This window comes from Ailuropoda melanoleuca, chromosome 13 (assembly GCF_002007445.2).
Source record: "Ailuropoda melanoleuca isolate Jingjing chromosome 13, ASM200744v2, whole genome shotgun sequence".
Lineage (NCBI taxonomy): Eukaryota > Metazoa > Chordata > Mammalia > Carnivora > Ursidae > Ailuropoda > Ailuropoda melanoleuca.
The window spans coordinates 8,341,364-8,368,914 of NC_048230.1; the positions used below are offsets into that span (position 1 = coordinate 8,341,364).

Genomic DNA, 27,551 nt, shown 5'->3' on the forward strand with positions numbered 1-27,551 from the left:
CCCATCCCTTCTGGAAGGTATGTGATCTGAAACAGGTAACTCAGCTCACTGAGCAGTGAAATGAAAGGACCTACTTCAGATGTTTGTATTGAAGATTAAATAAGAATAGCACAATGAAAACCCCTGGCCCATTAATGGAGATTCAAGTTGCACTTTCCACCCCCCTCCCCTTCATTCTAGGGGTTTGGGCGCAATCCTGGTAGAGGACTCACAGCAAAGACTTTAATCGAGAAAGTAATATTTTCAAAGTAACATTTTAGAGAAACTCGTATGACAGTGGCATGCTGGACAAGCTAAAGACAGGTGGGAGACCTGGGGACCAAGGAAGAGATATTTGTGGGAGACCTCTGGGTTTGGTGATTCACCCCAACCTAGGAAAGTGGCAGCGGGCCCAAGAGGACACCTACAGAGGCACTGGCAAGGACAGCCAGCAGCCCCAAGAGGCTTTGAGGTTTTGACCTGGTGTCTGAATGAACAGGGATGAGAGAAGAAGAACTAGTTTGAGGGTGAAGGTGGGGGGTTGGATTTGATGTACGTTGAGCTTGAAGTTACATCTGGACATCCAGAGAAGCAACAGCATATGGCCGAAAGAGCCAGACAGACCTGGGTTCAAATCTTAGACCCGCTGCTCACTAGCTGTGTGACCAGCTAAACATCAGGACCTCTGAGAGCCTCTATTTCCTTACCTGCAAAAAAGAGAAGGCAAGGACAGGTTGTTCTCAGGCCTGACAGATACCAAATAGTCCGGAAACTTACAAACTGAGAGATGAACAACATGTACTTTCTTGTTTCCTTAACATTTATCAGGCAAATGGAAAGGAGCGCTGAGCTTGGCCTCAGAGCCGATATTGTAGATTTAGAAAGCAGGACTCGAGCAGAAGGCTGAGACACGAGCGCAAGTTGAAATCAATTACCTTTTGGAGGAAAATGTCCTGTCAAAGACCGACAGGCACCCAAGATAAATTTTAAGTTAGTTGGCTACTTCTGTTTTCCCACAAGGAGAACAACTCAATTTGGTTGTACAAACATTTATGAGCAAGACACAGTGAAAATGGGGACCCTGAGATGAATAAGACTCAGTACTTGCCCGAAGGACTCACAGTTTCTTGGAGAGGATGGACATGGAGAAAATGAAGCAAAGGAGAAAGTTCTATCAGATGCCTGAACCAAGGGCTGTGAGGACACTGAGGAGGGGGTGATTCATCTCGCCTCGAGGATTTTCTGCAGAAATAGCCAGAATGCTAAGATCTCTCCCAAAACATTAAATACACATAATCATTTTTCAAATAAATGAACCGTGAATAATAGTATTCACTTAATTATTAGTTCAGAAATGATAGTTCAGAGACGAGGAACTCAACCCAAAATCCTAACCTCAAATTTCTAGTCATTCTGGTAAAACGAGTAGGGAGATAAAGACTATAGGACAGCAAGTGTAGGATTCCCTAGATTCCAACTCAAGCAGCTTCTAAACCACATGGGTTATCCGCGACCTGGTTAGCCGGGGTTGGCTGCCATCACAGAAAGATCCATCTGTGCTTTACAAGCTCACGGGTATGAAGCTGGGTGTCAGCATGGAGGAAAAATATCATTTCCCTATTAACTGAATCGCAAGCGGCCGCCGCAAAGACCAGAATGATGGGCCTGGAAGGAGCCTCAGAGGTTCAGAGAATTCAAACCCTCTTCTGCTTTCCTGATGAGAAAAGACAGGGAGAGGAGGGGAAAAGATTCACACAAGGTCACCTAGGTGTGAAGAGCCAGGACAGAGTGCAGCGCTGCTGATTCCTCACCACATGTTCCAAGACCACCCTGCCTCTTGAATGAATCACTGCCTCCAGATCCCCGAGGCCATACTGCCATCAGTGTCACATGCACGTGCACACTCGCACACACACGCTCTCCTAAAGTGACCCTCGGTGGGCCACCACCTCCTGGGTGCGGAGGAAGGGTCGACACTGCGCTTGGCCACAGCCCACAAGTGTGGTGCTCAGAGCCGGCCCACGGGGGTCTGGCCTCTAGGGGATGATAACCCAGCAGGGAAGGATTCTTCAGGCAACTGCGCTGCTGGCTTCCCTTAGTGTTCCACAATAGAGCCTCACCTGATAGTCCCAGCCAACCAAGGCAGGAAGTTCTGCTAATTTCCTTAATAACTTAATGAGATTATTAACCACTACCCTGTGGGGGCAGATTTGGTCTTTCCTCTTGGTTATGGAATGCATCCATTTTTTACACAATTATAGCCTGAGAGGATAGTCACTGGGGCTGCCAATTGTGGGCTTATTAGGAGCAATTTAGACGAGAGATTGGATTTCCTTTCTGCACAGAACCTTTTGTTCGAAGCAAATGAACTGGTGTTCCTCATATTAGTATATTAATAAAATGTTGTCCAAGAGGTGTTTGATCTTTAAGGCGGGCCCTGTGGTGGAACTGTGAGAACGCAGCTCTGGGAGGTGGGGTGCCTGGTTTCTTGCCGCACCCCTGCACCCCCAGCACTCTGGGCCTCAGTTTCTCATTATCGACAGGGCTGGGCCGGTTCGGTTGTTCAAAAAACTGGGGGCCCACGAACTCTCCACTTTAGAAAACGTAATGGAATTATGCATATTACTGACCTAATGCCTCACAGACTGAGGAAATTGTGACTTCCCTCCTCTTGGGTAGAATTATGTCTTCTGGGTGTGAAATGCCAGTTAGCTCAGCCTGGTCAGATGCTCTGTCAGTGACATCATGGAGATTTAGAGGAAAACAAAGGGGTAGGGGGTGGACCACTGAGGAAATGGATTTCTAAGGTCTGTCTCTGGTCCACTAAGCATTCATCGAAACTCAGCGTCCCTGACCTTGCCAGGCTAAATTTACTTGTGTCCCTCCAGCACCCCTCACTTGGGATTTCTGCTAACTGTGGACACCTCTGCCTTCTCCCAACGAGGCTGTGCTTACCTTCCTTAAGGTACATAGGGGTGAATGCCAGTTATTGCTCTACCCAGGAGTGGGTGAGAGTCGGCTCACACTGGTTTGCAAGAGCCAATGACATGCGTTTCTTCTGAGTTCAATGACTTCATGAAACCGGTCTTGATGGGAGGTATTTACAACAGGGAAATCGAAAAACATTACAAATCAGGACTTTGTGGCCTCCCAGAAAGCTACTTGTTAAAAATTTACTAGCACATCACTGACTACATACATCCCCAGTGCTTAGGTTTAGGGTGTAAGAACTGCACAGCTGAATTTTGATGAATAAATGAAAAATGTGGGGGCTGATAGGTTTCAGGAAGGCCAAGTTCCATGTACAAGTGAGACAGAAAGCTGCCCAAGTAACTTGCATGAGCAAGTTCAAAACCAGGGTAGTGGTTTTGAACTTCGGCTATGTTTTAAAATCACCGGATGCCTCGGCTGCATCCCAGTCCTGAATCCCTGGGGGTGAATCCCTTGACCATCAGTATTTTCTAAATCATCCCCACAGAGGCGCCTGGGTAGCGCAGTCGTTAGGCGTCTGCCTTCAGCTCAGGGCGTGATCCCGGCATTTCGGGATCGAGTCCCACATCGGGCTCCTCCGCTGGGAGCCTGCTTCTTCCTCTCCCACTCCCCCTGCTTGTGTTCCCTCTCTCGCTGGCTGTCTATCTCTGTCAAATAAATAAATAAATAAATCTTTTTAAAAAATAAATAAATAAATCATCCCCATAGGATCCCAAAATATGGCCACATTGGAGAACCACTGGTTTGGAGAGAATTCCTAGATTAATCTTAGTCTACAATGTCCCCCATCTTGAAGCACCCCAAATGTCCCCAGTGCCTACCATTTGAACACAGGGAGATGGAGAGTCAAGCAGAGGGATGAAATTTCACTGGTAGGTTTGTGGCCATCCCTCTAATAAGATGCTGGGTTACAAGGAGGCTCTCCCTTCCCCACTTGGTATGTTTTCAACTTTTTGGCTAGGATCATATCTAGGATGATGATTTAGTTAGGTGGCCATTTAAAAAAAAGCATCTCAACTCTGTCGGAAAGAGTTCAAAAGCCCCAGGCTAAAGACAGTTTCCCTACAAGTCGCTAGAGCATGGCCATTGTCCCCAACTCCCCCACGTTTGACTGCCACTGCCATTCCCTTTGCTGTACGCCACATGGCTGCTGTTTTTCTCTCTTTAAAGGGCCAGTACAAGCACCACCTCCTCTTTGAGGCTCTCCTTGATCTCTGGAGCCATCAGCAAGACACGGAGGCAAAAGCATGGGCACTGGAGTTAAACAGACTCTGAGTTCAAGCTCTTGCTCTGCTTGACAGGTGTGACAACGTGGCAAATCATCTAGCTTCCCTGAGCCATGGATTCCGCCTGTACAAAACGTGGTTGACGACACTTAGATAAATTCGTATAACATAGCAAGGTGTGTAGTGTCACGCCCTGCAAATGGGAGAGAACAGAACCAGGCGATTTTAGTCTAGTCTGCTCTGCCCTGCACTGGCCGTTCATTCTGGTCGAGTCATGCCCCTCTCTGACCCTCAGTCTCCTCCTCTGAAAATGATGGAGTCTGACTGATGTTCGAGATGGGCCTTCTCAGTTCAGACAGACTTCATGTCTCTGTTTCTCACCCGGCATTTTTCTGCCTTCCACAGTGATTGATCCTTTTCTATATAAGACCTGTCTCCCCAACCAGATTACGGGACCCCAAGAGAGCAGTGAATGTGCCTTATTAGTTGCAGTGTCTCTGGAGCCCAGAAGAGCTCTCTAAACTTGGGACACTTATCACATCAGACCATCGCGTTAGCTCTTTGTAAGCGCCTCATCCAATGAAGGGGCAGCCTGAGCCTATGACAGCGCTGTCTGACACTTCAGCCCCAGGGCGCTGTGCCCCTGCAGACCCGAGGCTGCCGCAGCTCCTTGTAGACTGCTCAGTATGTGCCAACGGCCAGCAAGGATCTGCGGAAACATTTCCCAAATTATAAGGAGAGCTCTGTGGTGAATTACCAATGGGTTAGCCATAGGACTGGATAACGTTCTTTCAGATGTCACCCACCTGGAATGATGCATAAAGACCACTGTGTGGTATCACCTGGATGTGGTCAAAAGAAACCACTGGAAGGCACTCCATGCAGGGGGGCCTAAGCCCCATCCCATCCTCAGATCCCTAAGTCATGAGTTACACTCAGCAATCTCTACTCAGTAATTGCTTCTTTCCCTAAGTGATGCCAGAGCCAATGTGTTTTTTATTTCTCCTTAAATGAGGATTTGCTAGCGGGCCTGTATTTTTTCTCGCCTAATAACAAGTGACAGCAAAGTGTGAAATTAGCTACAACAAGCACCAAAGACGGAATTTTGCAAACTCCCAAACAAGCCGAGAAATCAGGAGCTGGCCCTGAAGATCCAGTGCCAGGTAGTGGTCTTCTTGACCCCACACCCCCTAGAAAGGGCTCAGCCAACCCTCTGGCTCCAGACACCCACTAGATTTGGGGGTTGGAAAATGTGGGTGACCCTACGGCCACTGGGAAGTTTTACTGATGCCAACACTGGCCCCTTTGATGCAAGCATCCCCAAAGATGGAGACAATGGCAAAAGAAATGGGGCTTGTGGAGATGAGATTTCCAAATACTGCTCCCTGGAAGGGCCGATCTGTATGTGTAATTTCAGTATGTCCTATACAGAATCTCAAGACCACTAGAGAAACAAAGGAGATCCTGGATGCGCCAGAGGACTTCACACTCGTCCTAACCACCCTGCCCGCTAGCCGTGTGGCCTCAGAGAAGGACTGCCACATAGCCGGCCATGCTGGCCAGACCCCTCATGAGGTCAGGCTGTGCCATTCCCAGAGGGGACACCACCCATGGCTCCCCCTGGAGTTGTGCAGCACTGGCAGGGAAATTTTCTCTGAGTCTTAATTCCCTCACTTGTGAAACAGAGATAAAAATGCCTTATTCACAGGACAATTGGGAAAATAAAATTGGGCAAGTGTGGGAATTAAGCCATTTCCCTGTCCTCACTGCAAAGCCCCACCCTGACTGATCCTTCAAGGCTTGAGACCCAGAGCAGGACAGGGTGGGAACCTCCCCTGCCCAACCTTGGTCCACATCCCCTGCCCCATCTCATGTACCCTGGCTCCTGCCATTCTCGCTCTCTCTGACTCAGTTCCACTCACGCCCTTCAGCACTGAGGCTTCCCTCTGAAACTGATGCCATGCCTTCAGGAAGCCTCTGCTAGCCGCTTCAAGATTCCGGGTCTCTATTCTTGTCTACGACTGGCTCTCAGCTTCAAGCCTGCCCTTCCATACTCCACTTCATGTTGGCCCCCTGAAGACTTGATTCTTGCTTTGCCCGCCAGCCCCCCGTGAGGCCTGGCCGCTGGAGGGAACCAGGTGAGGCTGCAAGGAGCAAGGACAAGGAAGAAATTGCACCTGCCAGGTCACTTCTTAAGGGCGTCCCGTCCACTTCCTCTCCCTACCACCCTCCCCCCATCTTCACTCCTCACTCACCCCTGCAGCCATAATCCATCCAGTAACATCAGTTGGATCCAGGTTTTAGTTCTACCCAACAGTTTCACAACGCTCTTCATTGTACCCTGTCAGCCCTGCACGGCCCCCTCCTCCCCAAGCTTCTAAGTTTCCATTAATCCACATCTTCTGGTTCCCCCAGTCCTAGGGGTGGTGGCTTCCTAGAGTCATTATACCTGTGATAATGTATTGTGCACTTGCTCTCTTCCTCTCTCTCTTAAGCTACCTAGTTAACAATTCATTATTCCTCTGTCCCTTAAGTTACCTGGTTAACAATTCATTATTCCAAGTAATAATTCTCTTAATTTCATTCTCTTTGTTTAAAAAAAAACCAAAAAACCAACAACTCATGCAGTTTCTTTCTCCTTACTGGACACTAACTGGTACGTCTACATACCCTCCATGACTTGGGACTTTCAAAGTGCATGTCAAACAAGCGTACTGCTGTCATCTATCATTCATCTCCCTCGTCTTTCTTCTTTCTATCCTTAGGGCCAAACGTAGTGTCTGGCTCAGTGAATACTGGTGAATTTGTGAACAACAGAATGAAGGAATGAATGACGCCCGTGGGAGTCATCACAGTTCAAGGCACGGTCATCGGGATTTCTGCCCAGGCCCCCTCGCTGGGATGGCAGTGGGGTAGATTCCAGCCAGGAATGTTCCGGTACAAAAGACATTGAGACTCTCTGGAATTAGGTCCCAATTAGTTCACCAGAAACCCAACCCGTAAAAGAACAAGGCCTGGAGTCCTGGGATCCAATCCTAGCTCTGCGACGTACTCTCTGCAAGACTTTGATCCAGTGATTCCACCTCTTTGACCTCCATTTTTTCGCCTTCACAGGATAAGGAATGAAAACCACGTCTTCCACCTCATCTCCTGGAGTTTGCCCAAGAGCACCTGAGTATACATCACAGGAAGACATGCACCTTTCTCCCAATGCCTCATCCTCGCTCGCTGGCAACACCCCTGGGCCGCACTCACACCGATGCCCCGTCCTGGAGAGCCTTGACCTGGTAAAGCCCTGCTTAGTCTTCAAGGTGTTACTAAACACCACCTCCCCCAGGAAGACTTCCCCGACTACAGCACGGCGTCCCATGCCTTCGGAGTTAGCAGCTGTGTCTTCTGATGCTGGGCATCGCACGCTCCTTCTGCCAGAGGAAAGACCCATCTCGGCTGCGACCATCTCTTTATGTGTCCCTTCATGATGTGATCACGAGAACTTGGAAAGAAAGGACCTTCTTCTTAGTTGTCTTTACCTCTCTGGGGCCCTTCGAATGTGCGCGTGTACCGTGTGAACCACGCGGGACGTCTAGGTAAGTACACGGTCATGGCTCTGCCTTCCTGGGGCTTACAGTCAAGTGGGAAAAACAGACACCCCCCCCCAAATTAATGAGCCTGTAACTAAAAAAAGAAATTTGAATCCTGAAACGCATTATGAGGAATGCAAATGGTGCCACGATGAAGGCTAACTGGCAGAAGGGGATCCCCTAGGAGTCTCCTACGGGGCCTCTCGGAGGAGTTGGCATTTAAGTGGCAATCTTGAGGCTGTGAAGGAGCCATCCAGTTGAAGGGCTGGGGAGAGCCTTCCAGGAGGGAGAATCAGCGCACACAGAGTCACAGGATGGAAAGAGCTTGGCGTGCGTGATGCTCTGGCAGAGGCGGGGGGCAACTGCAGTGCACAGACCAGCCTGAGTGAGGGGCGCAGTGCAGGGAGCGATGGCGAGAGAGGGGGGCGGTGTGTGGGTTCACTTGAGGTGCAACAGGAAGGCGCTGACGTGATTGGATTTGATTTTAAATGAGTACTCTGACCTGTAGGCTTCTCACTTGAAAATGAGAGGGTTTTCATAGGTGGGAGCCCTTCTGGAGATGCTGACCTCTATGCCAAGACTTAAAAGATGGAAGACGACAGTCCCATGAAGACCAACGTCAAGCTCATGGTACTTCGCGTAGAATAGGAACTCAGTCAGTGGGGTTTCCTCTGGTTGTTTTTCTTTAGTTGTTTTTGTTTGTTTGTCCATTTGGCAAATGAATGTATGAATCACTTGATATTTTCTCAAGATCTACTGTATCAAGAGTGGTCTCCGCTTGTCGCCGGCAGCTAAGAAAGCCTGATTTTTTATAGAGGTAAACAAGTCGCCCACAGAAGTGGCCACCAGCCAATCCTCCCACCCCCGTTTGACCTTGCCTTACTGAAGGGTGGGGTGACATGGGAGGCCACCGTGCTAAGGGCCCTTTGAAATAGTCAAAGCAAACAGCATTGTCTCGCAGAAGGCAAACTGAAGCCCAGAGAGGGAAAGTCAGAGTGGCCAGCCCCAAAACTGGTCCTCTAGCTTCAGCCTCCTAACCTAAGTCTGGAGTGCCTTCCCCTACACCAGCCTGCCGGGGGCAGCTCTCAGGTTGCAGGAAGAGTGCCACGGGGGAGCCTTTGAACTTACCTTCGGCCAAACTCAAGCTCCAGCATCTTCACTGATGCTAAGTTACCTGCTCGGGGGCGGTGCGTACACGTGGAAAGTGGACAGAAACTCACTCCTCCGGACTGCCAGTCTAGCACACAGCAGTGTTCCCTCTGGCAGAATAAGCAGGGAGCTGGGTTCCAAGCTCGAAAGGGCTGGAGGAACTGCTCACACTTAAACTCAAGGTCGTGCTCAAGGGGCCTGAAGACATCATCTGGCACCCAACTTCAACCTTACCAGAGAAGAAATCGCAGGCCCAGAGAGGGGAAGTGACTAGCCCAATACCAATTGGAATTCACGGCAGAGCTGGGAGGGGCACCCAGATCTTCTGACTACTGGCCTGACTTTCCTGTACATTGTGCCACTCCCCTTCTCAGCACTGCTTTGAAACAGCACCCTGACCTCCTCCCAGACCATGCATGTCTGAGGGCTGGTATCAGCGCTTTGCTTTTCCTCCCCTCTTCAAGCGCCTGCAGAAAGCACCCCCCAAAAGTTTGCTGATTCTGGGAGCAGACAGACTTTACAATTGCCCTGGGGTAATTCCTAGATAAAAACCCAATGAGGTATTTGATGTGTCTCACATCAGAAGACCCCCCCCCCGCAATACACACACACACACACACACACACACACACACACACACACACACACAGAGTGAGCTAGTAATCTCAAAGGTAAGAGGAGAAAGGCGAGACTGGTCTAAGACGTCAATTCTTATCCCACCTCTCCATTACCATGCTCCATGACCTTGATTCAGTCTCCTGAACCACCTGGTTCAGTCTCTTCAGCTACCCTGTTCTTTTGAATTTAAGTTTCAGCTACCCTGTTCTTTTGAACCACCTGGTTCAGTCTCTTCAGCTACCCTGTTCTTTTGAATTTAAGTTTCCATTAGGCATGGATAGGGCTGGGGAAGTTGCTATGTGTTGGGGGCGGGTCCTCATTTGGTTCTCAGAACAACTGATGAGGGCAGGTACTATTATTCATCCCATTTTATAGATGCAAACGTTTAATCTCCAAATATTGAGGTTCCTGCTCTGTGCCAGACACTGTGCTAAGCAGGACGTCTGTTCTCATGGAGCTGCCACAGTATCAGAATGGAGAAACCAAGAGTCATAAAGTAGAAATTCATTAGTAGGCCAAGCCTTCAATTGGAGACTCTTTATTCCAGACCTCTTCTTCTTTCCATAGCACTGAGTTTTATCTTGTTAAGAATAAAGATTGAAGCGGGGACAAGATGATCCCCAGGGAAGGGACTCATTCATCTTCTCTGTCCTGAATCTTAGAGTCATTCTTGGGCAAGGGGGTCATCTCCCCCTGCAAATGACTGGCACGCAGCAACAGTCTATAAATCATGCCACGATGAGGCAAAAAGGAGAAGAAAGCTTACAAGCTCGACTGTGCGTGTCTGTGTGTGTGGTGTGTGTGTGTGTGTGTGTGTGTGTGTGTGCGTGCGCGTGCACGCACAGAAGAGCCACAACTACCTAGAAATTTGCTACTGGGACAAGGAGAGGACCTTCCCTCTCTGCATATACACACTTAGTCCCCATGTTGGAGGGCCCCAGAAACCCCAGAGTGTTCTGGGTGGAGCCCTGCATAGACCTGGCCTCATATCAACCCCAAATCAAACCCTCAGCTTCCTTGGTGCTTTCTTACCAAATGTGAGGTCCCCAGCTCTACCCCCGCCCCGTTTCAAGCCTGTGTACTACACTTCTCGGTTTGCAAAGAACATTTGTATTTGTTTTTTAGAAGAGCCTACCATAGTAGCCAGTGGAGAGGGGTGGCAGGAGGGACCCTGGGCCAGGGCCTCCCATTCAGATTTGCCTCAGATTTAGACTTCTGATTTCCACATAAGGGTACACAGACAGAGGTTGCTATCCGGGGTGTTGGAAACACTGACTCTCTACATGCAAATATTGAACACAGCCCACCATTCTGTGACTCCGCCTTAGCATTTCTCAGAATAAGAGCTCTAGAAATGGGGATGCTCAGGGCACTTGACTTTGTGAGGCCCTGAAAACACCCCTGGGAAGGCTGAAGAACAGGGAGTATCATCCTTACTTCACATATGGGGAAACTGAGGCCCAGAGCCCCCAGCTCAGAACCACCTAGGACACCCTGGTTCCATGTGGCTGGGAGCACTATAGAGACTCCCTGAAGAACTGAGTAGGGTTGTAAATGCAAAATACACATTGGATTTCTAGGACTCAGTACAAAAAAAAAGGTTAAATATCTTATTAATAATTTTTATATTTATGACATGTTGAAATGATAAGATTTTGGATATATTTACAAAATACATCGTTAACACTTGTTTTATCTCTTTTCACCTTTTTAAATGCAGTTACTAGAAAATTTGAAATTACATATGAAGTTCCCATTATATTTCTTTTATTTTAAAGATTTTATTTATTTGTCAGAGAGAGAGTGAGAGCACAGGGGGAGCAGCAGGCAGAGGAAGAAGCAGGCTCCCCACTGAGCAGGGAGCCCGACACGGGGCTCGGACCCATGTCCCTGGGATCATGACCTGAGATGAAGGCAGATGCTTAACTGACTGAGACACCCAGGCGTCCTGCTCCCATTATATTTCTATCAGCTAATGCTGGCTCTGAGGGAAGAAGGTACCATGGATCCCAAGTGCATACTGGCTTCCATTGAAGCAGGGGGCATTCCTGCAAAACGAAACAGCCTTGAGGATTTTTAGACCAGCTCTTACCCGAGTCAATGGAAATGACCTGAATTCGGAGGGCAAGGGGGCAGATTTCCACCAGCCATATTTCCAAATCCACAGATAGCCATCGAGTGAGGTCAGAGCAGTCAAGGAGGGTGGTGTAGGAGGGGGCTCACATTTTGGATGAGAATGTCACACTAAATGCGGGCTGGCTCGTTATAAATCACCTTGATTTGTCACCCAATTAGATGGCAAAATGAAACATCCAGGCGGAAATGAAATTTTAGCCTCAACAGCAGCAGCATCCAGCTCCAGCTTGCTGCATGGAGAGGGCTGGCCCCAAGGAGCTTTAAGCATGAACGTTGCAAGGGAAGCTCCAAGTACCCAGCTCCTTCCAGGCCTGTGGGCAAGAGTGTGTCAGCCCTCAGCTGCCAGGGTGCTGGACAGAGGGCTGGGCTCTGGGGACACCAGTTAGAATGGGTGTTTCCCAGGGTCCAGGCCAAATAAGAATGAGGCCCCAGGTCACTTTGGTCTGTGTGGGCCTGAGCCTCCAGGTTCAGATTGAGAGACAATGTTTTTACGTAACCCAAGGAAGTTCTGAGAGAGAAAAATGCCAGCCTCTGTGATGCCAGCAAGCCACAGAGCCTCTGGTGGCCTCCCCTTCTGAAGAGATCTCAGCCAAACCTACCCTGAGACCTTTAGACCTACACAGTTCGCCTGAAGATCAGGGGCCCGCTGATTCTGTCTGGTATTATCCGTGACCTTGAGTAAGTCCCTACGTGTCCCTGTCCGTGGCCCCTTCTTCTGCACAACCGGGATAATATTGGCCTAGATGATAACTCAGGGTCTTTTGAACTCTCACACATGCTCCATGATCTCACTCCAGCACGCACAGACACACACAAGCACACAAATAAATATACACACACAAGAGTACACACAGACACAACCACACGGACACAAGAGACAGATATACATAGACACACTCCTACAGACCCACACATACACACACAGATACATACACATTCGTACACAGACCTAGTCACAAATACATGTACAGACATATACACAGACACACAACACACACATCCACACACACACAAACATACAGATACGCACCCCTCTTCAGACACACATAAACATACATAGACCTATATGGACATACACGGAAACATATAAACACACACCCACAGAGTCGAACATAAACACACACAAACCCCACAACACACATACACACACCATTTCACACAACCCATTTCATTCACGTGATGACAAAACCTGAACTTTCCGCCAACAAAACACTCCAGGCTCCAAAACTCCACCAAGACCTAGGCCTAGAGAGATGTCTGGATGCCTCCAGTCAGACACACGCACATCCCAGAGTCCCTTCTGTTTTCATACCCATCACCTCCTCCCTCCTACGGACCAGACTTCAGCCCCAGATCACTCCCAAAGGCAGGAACTACACTCTACCTGCCATGTAACTCCACAGCCACATACCTGGGTCACTGGCAACACTGTCACCTCTCCCCCTCCATCCGTAGCCCAGTGCTTTCAACCTCCTTCTCCAATGGCCTCTTCTCTATCCCCCACAAATGCACTGGAGCTCCCCACAGATCACAAATCCTCATGCCCTGCCCTCCTCCCTGCCCTGACCATTCTCCTTCCCTGGCCGGCTAAGCTCCTTGAGTGAGAAGTTCACCCGCATGCCTCTGTCCCTCCCCCCCAGCGCTCCCCAGCCCTCTGCCTCTGCCGCTCCATGGAAACCTCTCCCGGCAGAATGACCCAGCCGCTCTCTAATTGCCAAATCGAATGCGTTCTTTATAGTCCTCACATGACCAGCCCAAAGCCTCTGCTCCCATGGCTCGCTCCCGCCTGGCTCCTGTGACACCACTCACTTCGCCACCGCCCACCCCGTGCTCCTTCTCGGACTTCATGTTGCCCTTCTAGATGTTCTGTGGCCCAGGGTCCTGCCTCAGCCCACATGCACCCCTGGGCCTCGCACCTGCCAGCCCAGGTCGATAGCAGTCCGCGAGGCATCTTTCCCTTGCGTGCTGCAGGCGTCCCGCAGAGACACCGCCTCCGCGCTCCCCCTGTCCCCCTGTCTCAGTTGTTTGCACCACCAGACCCGCCAGGAGACTGGAAGTTGGTCCAGACTTCCTTCTCATTTCCTCCAACCCACTGTATTCCAGTGTCACAGAAGCCTACCGCCTCACCCATGATACCCTCCAGGCCCCGGCCATCCGCCGTGGCCCCTGTCTAGAGTCGGTAGGTGCCTCCCGCTGTAACGGGCCATTCCCATGCTCCGATTCCCACGGCACCTCCTCCTCTGCAGGACCCAGGACCTGTGTTTTAGACATTTTGTAATCCGACCTCCACTTAACTGGCTAGGCTTCTCTCTCGCCCCTCCTTCATACATACCCAATACCACGGAGATGCCTATTTTTACCCCCCAGTTTCCATGTGCATCTCCCACAACTGGGCTGAGTAGTTCCAGAGGCGGAGCAGCTTTGCCTGGTTGTGGCACCAGCGTCCCCCGCTCTAGGGAGTGTTATCGGATGCGCCCTCTTAGCCTGCGGGCAGGGCTAGGCGCCCCAGCCCTGCTCTCCTCGTAGGCTGTGGCCAGATTCAGCACAGTCCTTATGCAGTCCAATATCACCCTGTATTTGCAGGAACTCCTCCTCCACTAGACTGAGCTCCTTGAGGACAGAGACCGATTCATTTCTGAGTTCTGAGACTCACAACAGTCCTCGTACATAGCAGGTGAAAGACAAATGTTGATTGAATGAATGCACACATGAATGAATGACTGAAGCAGACCAACTCAGCTCAGGGCAAGAGTTCAGATCCTCAGAGCTCTGCCTTTTTATTGGGAAGGTCAACCTCTAGTGTGGGTTCCTGGTGACACCTAGCAACAGTTGCCATGACAACTGAAAGCACCATTTTTCCCAGGGCAATCCTCCCCTCCCATACACACCCCCCGGACTCTCCCCACCAGGCTAGGCTGATGAAGGAGGCAGCCCTCCTGCTCCAGAAAGCAGGGAGAGGGGCTAGCCTCCCTGAAACAGTTGATCATATGGCCTAGGGCAGAGGTCCTGATGGAGACAGAGAAGACTGCATTCACGGAGTCAGATGTGCTTGGGAGAAGCTCTAGGCAAAAGAAGGAGGGACAGACTGGCCAACTGGCGGTGGAATCCTGGGGACAACCAGAGGGAAAGCTTATCTGAGGCTCTCCAGATTCACAGGGAGCCAGGAGGAGAGGCTGTCCCCAGGGGCGGGCGTGTGGGGAGGGTGGAAGAGAGCTGGCCTGAGGGCTCCATCCAGAACACAGACTGCAGAGCCAGGATTCTCTGCCTCCCAGGCCTGCCCCTTCCAGGTCCTCCTCGAGGACCTGTGCCAGGCTCCAGTTCACTTCCCGGGGCAGCTCCGGGGCACATTGTGTGCTCTTACAGTTCCTAACAGTCCCCTTGATAAATCACCACCCTTGTACTTACAGTTCAATGTCAGTAAGATCCCAGAGGGGAGAGGCCATGTCTGTTTGAATCATCACTACATCCTCAGTGTCTCGCGTGGTGCCGGCGTGTAGATGCAAGAGGGGGTGTACCAGTGAATTGAAAGCTATTCTGAGACAAGAAGACGGAGCTCCCAAGGCTCGGAGGCCAGGAAGAGAAGCCACCAAGGGCCTCTTCTGTGCCAGTCACACTGCATAAACAGACATCTTTATGGGAGAAGAGGAAACTGGGGCTTCCAGAGGGCAAGTCCCTTGCAAGGTCATGCAGATAAAGTGGTAGAGGCAGGATGTGAAGAGGCCTCTGGCTGCAGGGTTTGCTTGTTGCTCTACCCACACCAGAGTTCCTGGAGCAGAGATGATGCCTCCGCACCTTCCTGCCCCTGGCTTCCTTGTCCCATCCCTCCAGCCTGCATTCTCTGGGCAGGGAGCACCCGACTCTGCGGCTCTTTCCCATGTATCAGAAATCCTCCAGGTGAGAGGGGCTCTTGCTGCCTTCACCTGTCACCCAGGCACCCTGCCAGAGCCTGGCCCTGATGGAGAAGAGGGGCGAATACATTAGTGCCAGAGAGACCCCAGGCAGGTTCAAAGCAGAGAGAACATCAGGCTCTCCGTCTATAAGACCCTGGGACAGCCACCACCCCACAGAGGGGAGTCAACTTCATAAAGGAACTCGCCTGTCTCTTTCTCCTCCCCCCGCCCCCGAGCTGATCTTGGTTCATTCCTGGCACCCTATAGCAGCTTGACAGAGCAGTGAAAATCATTTCCATTATGCCATTCTGCCTACCTCATCAGGCAGAAAGTTTCTGGACTTTGGATTCAATTTTAGCCTCCACCGCTCAGAGCTGGAGACCCTGGATACGCTATGTAACCTGCCTGAGCAGAATGCAGGGCAGTGGGTAAGGCAAGGAAGGATGCCCTAAATATGGGCTCCTTTTCACAGGCTTCCTCTGGCTTCCTGTCTCGGCCCAAAGGCACCCAGGTGCTGGCTCAGTCCTGCTGGGCTCCAAGCACTAAATATGGCCTAGGCAGGCAGGGGTTAACAGCATCCAGCACAGAGTCCCAGAAAACCTGCTCAATATGTCTGCCCAAAATTCATATGTTGAAACCCTAGTCCCCAAGGTGACGGTATTTGGAGGTGGGGGAGGTAATCAGATACAGGGGCGCAGCCCTCAGGATGGGATGAGGGCCCTTATAAGAAGAGATGATCTCTCTCTCTCTCTCTCTCTCTCTCTCTCTCTCAGCCATGTGAGGACAGGGCGAGACAATGGCCATCAGGAAGCCAGGAAGCAGGCCCTCACCAGACACTGATGCTGCAGGCAGCTTGATCTTGGACTTCCCAGCCTCCAGAACTGTGAGACCTCGTTGTCTGTTGCTTAAACCTCCCAGTCTCCAGTATCTGTTAGAGCAGCCTGAGCTGATGTCCCACCATCCTCGCTGCCAATCGGGTCCACACCTGGAGGCCCAATTCTGAAAACAAGGCCCTTGAGCCTCAGCTTCCTTACCTCTGAAATGAAATAAAAACAGCTCCTCGAGCTTGATGCAAAGCTTGAAAGGGGCATGCCCTGTAGAACGCTTAGCACAAAGTATTTACTCACAATTCCTAGCGCCCTTATCCCCATGTCCTTCCTCCTGAATCCCCCTGCAAATAACACCTCTGCTCTTCGCCCGGTTAAATTGGGGCTGCATTGGGGTGACAGAAGGGCTCTGGCTCCTAAGGTGCCAGGGCTGAGACTCCACATGAAACCTTCCCCATAGTCTGCAGAGGTCCTAGGCTGCCCTGCCGAGGCCTGAGCTCACAGCCACACTGGTCAGAAGGAGCATCTCCCATAGCCCCAGCCCGGAGTCCAGGCCAAGGAACACTGTGCAGCCAGTCGGGTGGCCTTGTGGATAGCTCTGTATGGCTCATTCTGCTTCACGGGGTCTTGGGGCAGGGCTCCCCCATGAAACATCCTCTCCCCACCTCTCAGAGCCGCTCCCACCCACCTGCAATGAACCCATGTCTTCATAATTTCTGAATCTCAAGTTTTGGAGAGATGAGCTGTCCCTCCATGATCACAAAGGAGCAAACAGACAAGACAGTGGTAACTCTGAACTCTTTTTGAAAGGAGATTTTCTTAGTACGTCTTTGGTTTGGGTTTTGCCAGCCTCTTACATCCCTGTGGAAGGTCAATGCTTTTAACTTAAAAAAAGAAAAGAAAAAAGAAAAGAAAGAAAAGAAAAGAAAAAAGAAAGGAAAGAAAGAAAGAAAGAAAGAAGAAAGAAAGAAAGAAAAAGAAAGAAAGAAAAGAAAGAAAGAGAAAGAAAGAAAAAGTTAAAAAGAAACAAAACCTTTTACTAGTTGTATGACCTTAGAAGCATGCTCAACCTAATCTCTAAGATTCAGTTTCTCCTTCTGGAAAACAGAAAGATGACCCAATCACATGCTATTGTGCAGTTCAGATGGGATAATGCATTTGTACGCATGCCAAGGCAGATATTAGGAATGGTCACGAAACCCTTTCCATAGGGGAGCTCCAAAACAAATAGCCTGTCAACATGTAAAATGAACATGCCCTTTGATCCAGAATATGTAAGCTATATCCAGAAGTAAAAGTTTACCAAGATGTGTTTGTATGTATATTCAAAACTGGAAATAATGCAACTGTCCTTCATACATCCATCTTCACAGTGAGACACTATGAAACTGGTCCCAGATGATGGAAAGGGGTTTGAGATAAATCATTAATAGGAAAAAACAAAATGCACCAGAGTGCAAACCAGTGCTTATGATACAGTTGCTGTAAATATAAAGGAGACGGTCATAGATATTATGATAGTTGTAGATATGCAAGTATACATATAATCTACCTTTACTAGAAAGATCTAGAAGAAACTGCTAGTAGTGTTTGCCTTTGAAGAAATGGACTGGGGATCCAGGTGTGGGAGACAACTTTGCCTTTTTTTCCTGTCCTCCTGAGTGTTTGAATATGCGTGCCATGCCTATGTATTACTTTTAAACAAACGGAAGAATGGACCACAGGCACACAAAATTTGTAAGTGCTTTTCTAAATTCACAGTACCTGAGATACTGATCAGGAAGTTTGACATTTTGCTTTATTAGAAGAAAAGGAAAACCTGAAATGTACCTCATGTATTTCTATGTTAAAAAAACCACCTCAAGGACAGCGCCCGGGTGGCTTAGTGGGTTAAGCGTCTGTCTTTGGCTCAAGTCATAATCCCAGGGTCCTGGGATCAAGTCCCACGTTGGGCTCCCTGCTCAGTGGGGAGCCTGCTTCTCTCTTTCCTGCTCCCCTTGCCTGTAGCTGCAGGCCTCTGGCAGCCTTTTGTTCTAACTGCTTTGACATCCTAGACCTTCAGGTGTTATCAACTCCAGGTCAGCCTGCCCCTGGGGGGGGGCCCCTGGTGTCAGTTCAGGGGTGTGGCTGAGTTGGGCTCTGTGATGAATAGGTAGGTCACGGGATGTAGCTTGCACAGAACTCCTCACCGCCTGCCCTCTCCCACCCCGACTGCCCAGAATCCCTACACATGCTCAGGGGCCTTGGGCTTAGTCTGTGGGGCATCCCTCGAGAAATCCCCAGGCCACGAGTTCTTAACATTGCGTCTCTTTTGCCTCCTCTCCTCCCCACATTTCTCCAGGTTCAAATACCCACCTGTCCCCCCCCACCCCGCCCCAAGGGAAGTCATCCAGCTAGAAGGAAAGAGCAATACACCAGGAGTCGGGAGACAAGCCTTCTGGTCCAGGTTCAGTCTTTGTCTGACCATATGACTTTGGGAACCCCGCCTGCCATCTCTGGGTCTCAGTGTCCTTAGTAATAGAATGAGGGTCAATCAGACCCTGAAGCCTCCATGGGGGGCCAATCTGGGACTGCGCGGCTCCAATCAGGACAGCTCCAATTCCAACCTCTCCTGTGTTGGCATCTTTTTATTTTTTAACTTTACTGATATATAGCTATCACCATGATGGCCTATTTTTAACAATGGGCTCTAGCCTTAAAAATAATAATTTTAAACAAATTTTAAAACACTACCTAGAAAAGAAAAGAAAAACTATCTTTTAGCTGTGACATGTGGGGGTGCTGTGCATTCTCTGATGGTGGTGGGAGGGGAGTATGTCAGACTTGGTGGGGGGCTGTTGCAGTGGCTGTGACCTACAGCTTGGGAGGGACGAGCAGAGCCAGCCGCTCGGTGTGCCCTCCGGTGATGGTGACGAGGGCCGGCCAGCCCTCTGAGTGGCAGCCGCCAGAGGCAGGGCCTCATACATTCACACAGAACCTGCCACGGGAGTCACAGTGACTGATTGGGCCTCTCTCCCATCTCTCTCCCAGGACCCACAGCCAAACACGATGTTTGTCTCATGTATTGAATCTGGACAAAATTTATCTGAAACAGGCTGAAACAAATACATGCGCTTACAGACTTGGTTACCGAGGAGCAGAGCTGTCTTGTAGCCAACCGCCCACCTTTCCCGCAGTCTCGGGGCCCCAGATCAGCACTGGGAAAAGCCACAAGGTGGGGGAGCACTCTGGGCACCCTCTCCCTGCTCCCCCTCCGTCACTTGGTGACTGGGCTCTACCGAGCATCTCCAGAGGAAGCCAGCGCTCGGCTGCAGAACCAAAACCAGCCTGGGTTTTGAAAGCACTTTGCAGCCTGCTGGTCGTGGACACTTAGAAAGTAACCGAACCTACCTGCATCTCAGTTTCCTCAGATGTAAAGGAGGCATCATGATGCACTCCTCAGTTAGCAAATAAATATAAAAATGCCTGGCCCGAAGTAGCACCCGACAGCCGTCACGTCCCCATCCTCTCCTCTCTACCAAGAGCCAGTCTGAGCTCAAAGCTGTGAGGAAGGACAGAAGGAGAGCAACTCTGTCCTCAGGAGCTTACAGAATAATCAGAGGTGTAACAGGACAGATGTGTAACAGACAATGTCGGTGGTGGTCCAGAGGATTGAAGGTCACAATTATGGCCACCTTCCTCATCCTCCCGCCAGTCACGTCCTCTAGCTCTGGACGTTCCATCCTGCCCAGGCTGTGAGCCAGTGGGAGCCTGCTCTGGCCTGGGGAAGGGCACCTTTGTCAGAAGTGAGAGGGCCTCCTGCACCACCATCACCACCGCCATCATCTCTACAGAACACTACCCCCCCCCAAGATGCCCATGTCTGCGTCCCTGGAACCCATGAATATGTTACATGCTGATGTCATGAGGGTTACAGACCTCAAAATGGGGAGGAGCATCCTGGACCTTCCAAGTGGGCCCACGTTCAGCCTCTGTGCACTGAAAAGTAGAGAACTTCCTCCAACTGCAGTCAGAGAGAAGCAGCAGACAGAAAAGTCAGAGAGATGGGAATCAAGAGAGGAACTAAACCCACCACTGCTCCAGGGGATGGCATGGAAATCATGAGAAGGGGTGCCTGACGCCTCTGGGGGCAAAGAGCAGCCCCAGCTGATTGCCAACAGGAAATGGGGCCACAACACTACAACGTTAAGGAATTGAATCTGGCCAACAAGCCGATGGGGCTTGGATGCAGATTCTCTCCCAGAGCCCCCAGTAAGGAATGCAGCCTTGCCAGCACCTTGGTCTCAGCATTGCCGGACACTTAGGGGAAGACACAGTGGGGCCCTCCCAGGCGCCTGACCCACCACAACTGGCACGGGTATTATGGTAAGTTGCTAAGTTTGCAGTAACTAGTTACATAGCAATTGAAACCAGTACAGGTACACACACTCTACTACTGATACCGTCACCACCAGATCACTATTGCTCAGGATGCCCATCATCCAGATGGGGATCATGCCATTATCACCATCACTCCCACCCATTACTGCCCACACTCCCACCAATACCACTAACCTCCACCGCTTCCTACCACATTCCACCACCTTTATCATCACCCCACCACCATCACCCCCCACCACTGCCATCAGTGCCACCCCATCTCCTTCACCCCATCACCTTTACCCTCCATCACCTCCACCCCTCATCTTCACCCACCACCTCTAGTCCATCACCTTCACCACATCACTGCCAAATCATCCCCACCCCACCATCTTTACCCCCATCACCGCCACCCTATCACCTTCAACCCTTCATCCACCGTATCACCTCCATCCCATTATTCCCACACAACCACCTCCACCCCATCACCTTCCTCCCATCACCTTCACCCATCACCTCCTATCACCTCCTATCACCTCCACCTATCACCTCCACCCATCATCTTCACCCATCACCTTCACCACATCACTGCCATAACACCTCCACCCATCACCTTTACCCCCATTGCCTCCACCCTATCACCTTCACCCCTTCATCCACCGTACCACCTCCATCCACCACCCCCACCTCATCACTCCACCCCAGCACCTCCACCCATGACCCTCACTCTACCACCTCTGCCCACTACCCCCACCACTTCCCTACCATGGTCTTCACCCCATCACCTCTATCCCCACCACTTTCACCCCATCATCATCGCCCTGGGCCCTACACTCTTGGAGAAGTACTAGGCTTCAACCTCTTCAAAAAATGTCTACCTTGTCTGTGACTAGGCTGTCACTAGTCTAGAAGGCTTTGGCTCTAGATTTGTATCTAGCACCATCTGACCTAGACACGCAATGAGGTCCTGCCCCCTTATCTAATCCCTGACAGTCCCTTTTCCCTGAGTTGAATCTTGCCAGTAACTGGGCAGGTCTTTCTGAAGCGATGGACACAGTATCCATCAGAGAGAGAGGAAACACTTGCTGCCGTAAAGCCCCTGCTGTTCCTACATGTCTCTCTCCCTTCCTCTAAACCTGGCTCAGAACCCTGGGATGTCAGCAGATGGGATCAGAATTGAGTTTGCAACACCTCAGTGCAGAGATTCACAGCATTAGGTTACTCGAGGAGCTCTCTTAAAAATACTGACGCCTAGGTCCAGTCACAGAAACTCTAAACCAGCTGATATGCAATGAGGCCATGTGTTAATATTTTTAAAGCACCCCAGGTGCTTCTAATATGCAACCACTCCCTAAGGCACTGTAACTAAGACTCATCTCTCCCTTTGTCGGGTATCTGCTGTGACTGACCCAAGCCTGATTTTGGCTGATTGCTTCTTTCCCCACTTAAAATTTCCAGCATTCTTTTCAATTTCAGCCAAGACATTAATGAAAACAGACCCTCTCCCTCTCATTGCCCCTCCAGCACTGGTCACGCCCATGGCAGGGTCTTGGACACGAATTCCCTATATTTAGGGATCTCCTCCCACCCCACCTACACAACATACTCAGAGCCAAAGAGCATTCCCTAAATGAAATATTATAAGAAAGTGAAACAGTCGGTTGCCCTGATATAGACCATTCACCCTTGAAATTCTCTACTATGTGCCAGGTACTATGCTAGACACTTCAGCATAACCCAGATATAATCTGGAGCCCCACATAGTCTGGTCTCTGTAAAATAAAACCCAGCCTAGCAGGCAATAAAGTTGAAAAGCAATTACTATCTTTACTGATTTCTTGATAGGAAGTGAAGAAGTGGTTCGTTAATAACCTGCAACTCTTGTTAAATACCTCTTTCTACATTCCTCTTGCCCCCATGGGTCACACTTCAGAGCTTCCTGAAGCCTTTCTATATGTGCCTCCCGTCAACTCCTCAGCCCAAAGTCAACCTACCCCGAACTGCACCCTTCTAATTCCGTGCTTGCCCCTTTTCCTTCTGCTTCTAGTTTTCTCTTTCCTAAGTCATTCTTGGCTCTTTGGGATGTAAATTCCCATACTGTCTGCAGCATGTGTGTTCTCTCTCTCGCTCTCTCTCAGCTCAGATTCTGACTCCAAACTGCTGCAAAACCTCACGATACGAGCTGGTAGATTCCAGAGACAATTTCTTTCGTCAGTAGACATGGGCAGATGGGGCCAGGGAGGCAGATGGGGCCTCAAACACATAGTTTAATGTCATTTATTGTATCCCTCTAACATATAGATACTATCTCATTGAACCTTCAGTAAAGCCTATGGGCAGGTGCTACTGTCCTCATTCTACAGATAGGGAAACTAAGGCAGAGAGAAACTGATTAACTTGGTGCAGGGAAGATTTGAACCCAAGCTTGCCTTCCTCAGAAACTGTAAGTCCGCTTTGGAACGGGCCTCCAGAAACCTGGTCGTGATATATAAGGAGCTGGAAATCCAGCAGGACTGGGTTCCCCAGCACCCACCAGCTGTTTACTCCAACTTCACTGAGGAACGAAAGGCCAGAGACTCCCCTTACCAAAACACCCTCAAACCCCTCCTGTTCTCAGTGATTGTGGGCATATTAATCCCAGCACCACTTAGCAACTAATGAGGCTGAAAGGGTTAATGGATTATACAGAATTCCCTCTTATAAAGGCCCTGTTTCTTCCCTGCCCTCCCTCCCTTGTAGGAAGACCATGGACAGGATGGTGGCCCCAGGGGAAGGGACTCCTGCAGTAGGCTCACCGTCCCTCCCATTAGCAACTTTGGGCTGTTTTCTTTCCGTCTGCTTTCCCTCCTGGCACTAAAAGCTCATTAAGGCTCAGACCGAAGAGGAATGGCTGGAATGGGGAGACAAACTCTTTTATTTCCCAGAAATCCTGCTCTGGGCTTCCACTGCCTGTTTCCTAGCAGCCTGGACCTGTGGCGACCGCCCCCCTCAAGACAGCTCAAAACCTGGGCCAGGGTGGGGGATGCATGCTGTCCAGGCCTCTGGCCCACCTGGACCCAGACAACGCCTTCTCCACAGAGCACAAGCTTGATTTCAGACCCCAATATTTTCTGGTTGAGAATCATTCACACCTGGATAGGGCTGCATTTACCTGAGTACTAGCTGGGAAGCCACAGTCTGCTGAGCAAATGAATAGTGTAAATGAGGCTGGGGAGTGGGGGAGTGTTTAACCTACTTAAGACAATCTCTTTTCTCAGGCACTTTAGCACCTTCCCTTTGCACAGAGGAGAGTGACTTGCTGAATGCAAGCATTCCAAGCTGGCCGGCCTGCCTCCTCTGGGGCCTCTGGTGCACATCACTTTGTTCTCACTGCACGAGGCCCTGAGAGTGAGGAGGAACAGGCAGCACTGCTCAGGAGAAGGTTCCCGTGGAGACGGAGACCCGGCTGTCCTGCCCAAGTGCACCCAAGGCTAGCACCTCACTCCCTCTGGGCCTCTGGGTCTGTATCTGGAGGGTAAGAAGGCTGAACGGAGGATTTTTGAGGTCCACTGCTGCCCTTGCATGCACACACAGATATTTATAGCATCACAGAACTTTTTAAGAATCTGATTAATTCCACCACCATTTATGGGGCACCTGCTGGGTGCCAGGACTGTGCTGGATGCCCCAACATTCCCGTGCAGGAGAAAGCATCAGACCCTCCCATCACAGGATGTACTGCCCGGGGGACACGCCTATAGCTGAGTAAGGCACTTACACACATTTACACCCAGACCTGCAAAAATGTTTGGGGAGACCCTGGGTCCACTGGGTCCCTCCTCACATTGCAGATGACCCACCTGCCCCTCCTTCTGATTATCTGTAAGGTTCTCTCCAGCCCTAAACATTCATGCTAACAGAATTTTTTAAAAATTTTTATTAAATACCTTTTATTTTCCACTGTTAATTGTGAGACCATGTGAAGGAGGCGAGGAGTGGGATTTGAGTTTTAGACCTGATTTGCTAATCCTTTAGCCGCTGGCTTTGGGCATTTAGCTTCCTGTGGCCTCATGCATAACCATGGGGCTACTAATGTTGTCCTCATGCAGGTCGGCAAAACGGTGAGAGAACCAAATGAGACTGTGAATGTACAAAGGCTTCAGAGGGAACACAAACCAGTATAAGCAGGAAATGCTGACACTGTCTCTCCCAGGATTCTGTCTGGCATATCAGCTGCCCAACTTTGTCTAAGAGGCGTGAATTCACGTCTCAGCCTCAGTTGTCCCATCCGCGAAATGGGCATGGTGGGTGTGATCTCACAGAATTCTGAGGGTTAGAGAGAGCTCAGTGAGCAGAAGGGGTTTAGCAAACGATAACTGCTTGTGGCTGCCCTCACCGTCCTCGGGCGCTGACTGGATTCGGAGCCTGGCTATAGCCGCTTTGGAGTATTCACTGCAGAGACTGGAAGGCGGACTCCTGTCTCAGCCACCGTCACCCCTGGACTCCGTGTCAAGGTGTGTATTCAGCAGCAGCATGCCTGCCCTGAAGTCTTAATGAGAACCAGGGGCCCGCGGCAGCTGGAAGGTGCAGCCGCTAGCCATGCATGAAGTTAATTTAGCTTCTGTAAATGTCTGGCGGTTTGGGGAGCAGAAGACAGGCTGGGCCCGCATGGATGATCCGTGCTCTGCCTTGGAAATGATGGGCGGGGGGCAGCCCTCCACACCAAGGCGTTCTCATTCCCACAGAGACTGTGCTGGAACGCGGGGAAGCTCATTGTTATCTTGGGTTTGTTTTCATCTTAAGTTGGAAAGGTTTCCAAAAACACTCATTTCGTTGTTTCCCTACTCACTGCTAACTCAATAAAAGTGGTTCTTTTAATTAATTTGGTTGTTTCTTTGAACTACATAAGAATGTGCTTGCTCATCTCCCCGTGCCTCTTGCAGTCCCCAGACAGGTCCTTCTCAGGATCGGCCAACTCCCCAGATGCCAGAGGTGGACCAGGCCTCCCAGAGCATGTGGGCCAACCTAGCACATTTTGCAGGTGAGGGAAGGGCGGCAGAGATAAGGAGAGCAATGTGTGCGAGGTCACATGCTGAGCTGGTGCCCTTGCTGGGACAGAGACCCAGATGGGAAAGGCTCAGGGATGAGTCAACACCTGTCTGCTCCCACATGGACGGCACAAGACTGTGTTCACAGAGACCCACAGTTGGCCATAAGTGGCCTGATGCTGTTCTCTTTCATTTGAACACATCCACGTGTCTGTGTATAAGAGTACAAGAGGTGACTGTTTTTACAGCTGCAGCCATTCTCCTATTTAAAAACGAATAGATGAGTTTCTAGATATTTTGCTATAAAGCAGATTTCTATTTGGCAACTCTTTTTTCTCTACTGATGTTCCTCATAAAATCAAAGCAGGGGACTGTTGTAAAAAAAAAAAAAAAAGAAAGAAAAAAGAAAATTGGCCTCTGGATTTAATAAAATTACCCAGGAATGTGGCAATCCACTCTAAATACATGTTTAAGGGGAAAACGAAAACGCTCCCATGAAATATTAATAAGAACCCTGAAAATATTAACCATACACAGTGCCGAAATGATAAAGCAAAACTAAGAAGGGTGATCCCGTTGTCTGACGCTGGAAAACGGGACAGTTTTTCCTCCCACCTCTGCCACCTTCCTACTTTCCTCCTGCTGGTGAAGAAGCAGTCCGAGGAGAACCAGGTCTCAGCCAAGGTTGTCCCCAGCCCCAAATGTCCCAATGCCCAACCCCTCCAGCTGTCAGTTGAAGGAATGCTTTGAAGCATTCTCCACTTTCCCAATCATTGAAAGTCACAGGCATCTTTCCAGACACCCTCACCTGGTTCCATGGCCATGGGTTTGATGCCATCACTGCTCAGGCTTTTAGGGGATGGGTTCTCCTGCCCCTCTCTCCATGCAGAATCCACCCCTTTCAAGAAAACTTCCCAGAGTCCTGCAGTCAGACTTTATCTTTCCTTCCCTGGACCAAACCCCAGCACATGCTCTTCTGCAATTCTCTAGGGACCCCGCAAGCCAGTGGCACTTTCTGTCACTTCAGATGCTACTTCTTTGGCATACGCAAGTGCCTCGGCGCCACTTACCATAGGGGAAGAGTGGAGTCCAGAGTGTGAGCCTTGAGCTCTGTCATTTACATACCCGCCATTGTCTCATTGATGTGTTTACATACTTCATTATCATCTCTCTTGTTGCAAGGCACTGAGCCTTGTCTGTTCTACTCCTGAATGTTTCCCTAGGACCTAGGACAGCGCCCCACCCACAGCAAGCCCACGGCAGGCACAAGGTACTGATGAAAGTCTTTTTTTTTTTTTTTTTTAAGATTTTATTTATTTATTCTACAGAGATAGAGACAGCCAGTGAGAGAGGGAACACAAGCGGGGGAATGGGAGAGGAAGAAGCAGGCTCACAGCAGAAGAGCCTGATGTGGGGCTCGATCCCATAACACCGGGATCACGCCCTGAGCCGAAGGCCGACGCTTAACCGCTGTGCCACCCAGGCGCCCCACCGCTGTGCCACCCAGGCGCCCCTGATGAGAGTCTTAAAAACGGGTGGCAGGCACGTATTGCATGGTGCACTGGGTGTTATACGCAACTAATGAATCATCGAACTTTACATCAAAAACCAGGGATGTACTGTATGGTGACTAACATAATAAAAAAATATTATAATAAAAAAAAACGGGTGGAGATTTCTGCACAGGACGCTGCCTCCTTATGTCACACATTCACCTTTACAGTGGGAATGATAATAACTACCCTTCTGCACATTCATTATTTTACAT

At 50.0% G+C, this 27,551-nt stretch overlaps 1 protein-coding gene across 1 annotated transcript in view; it reads right to left on the reverse strand.

The window, feature by feature from the left end:
- ASIC2 (acid sensing ion channel subunit 2) overlaps window positions 1-27,551 on the reverse strand; it is a 1,023,862-nt gene that overhangs the window by 880,501 nt on the left and 115,810 nt on the right. The window lies entirely within an intron of this gene.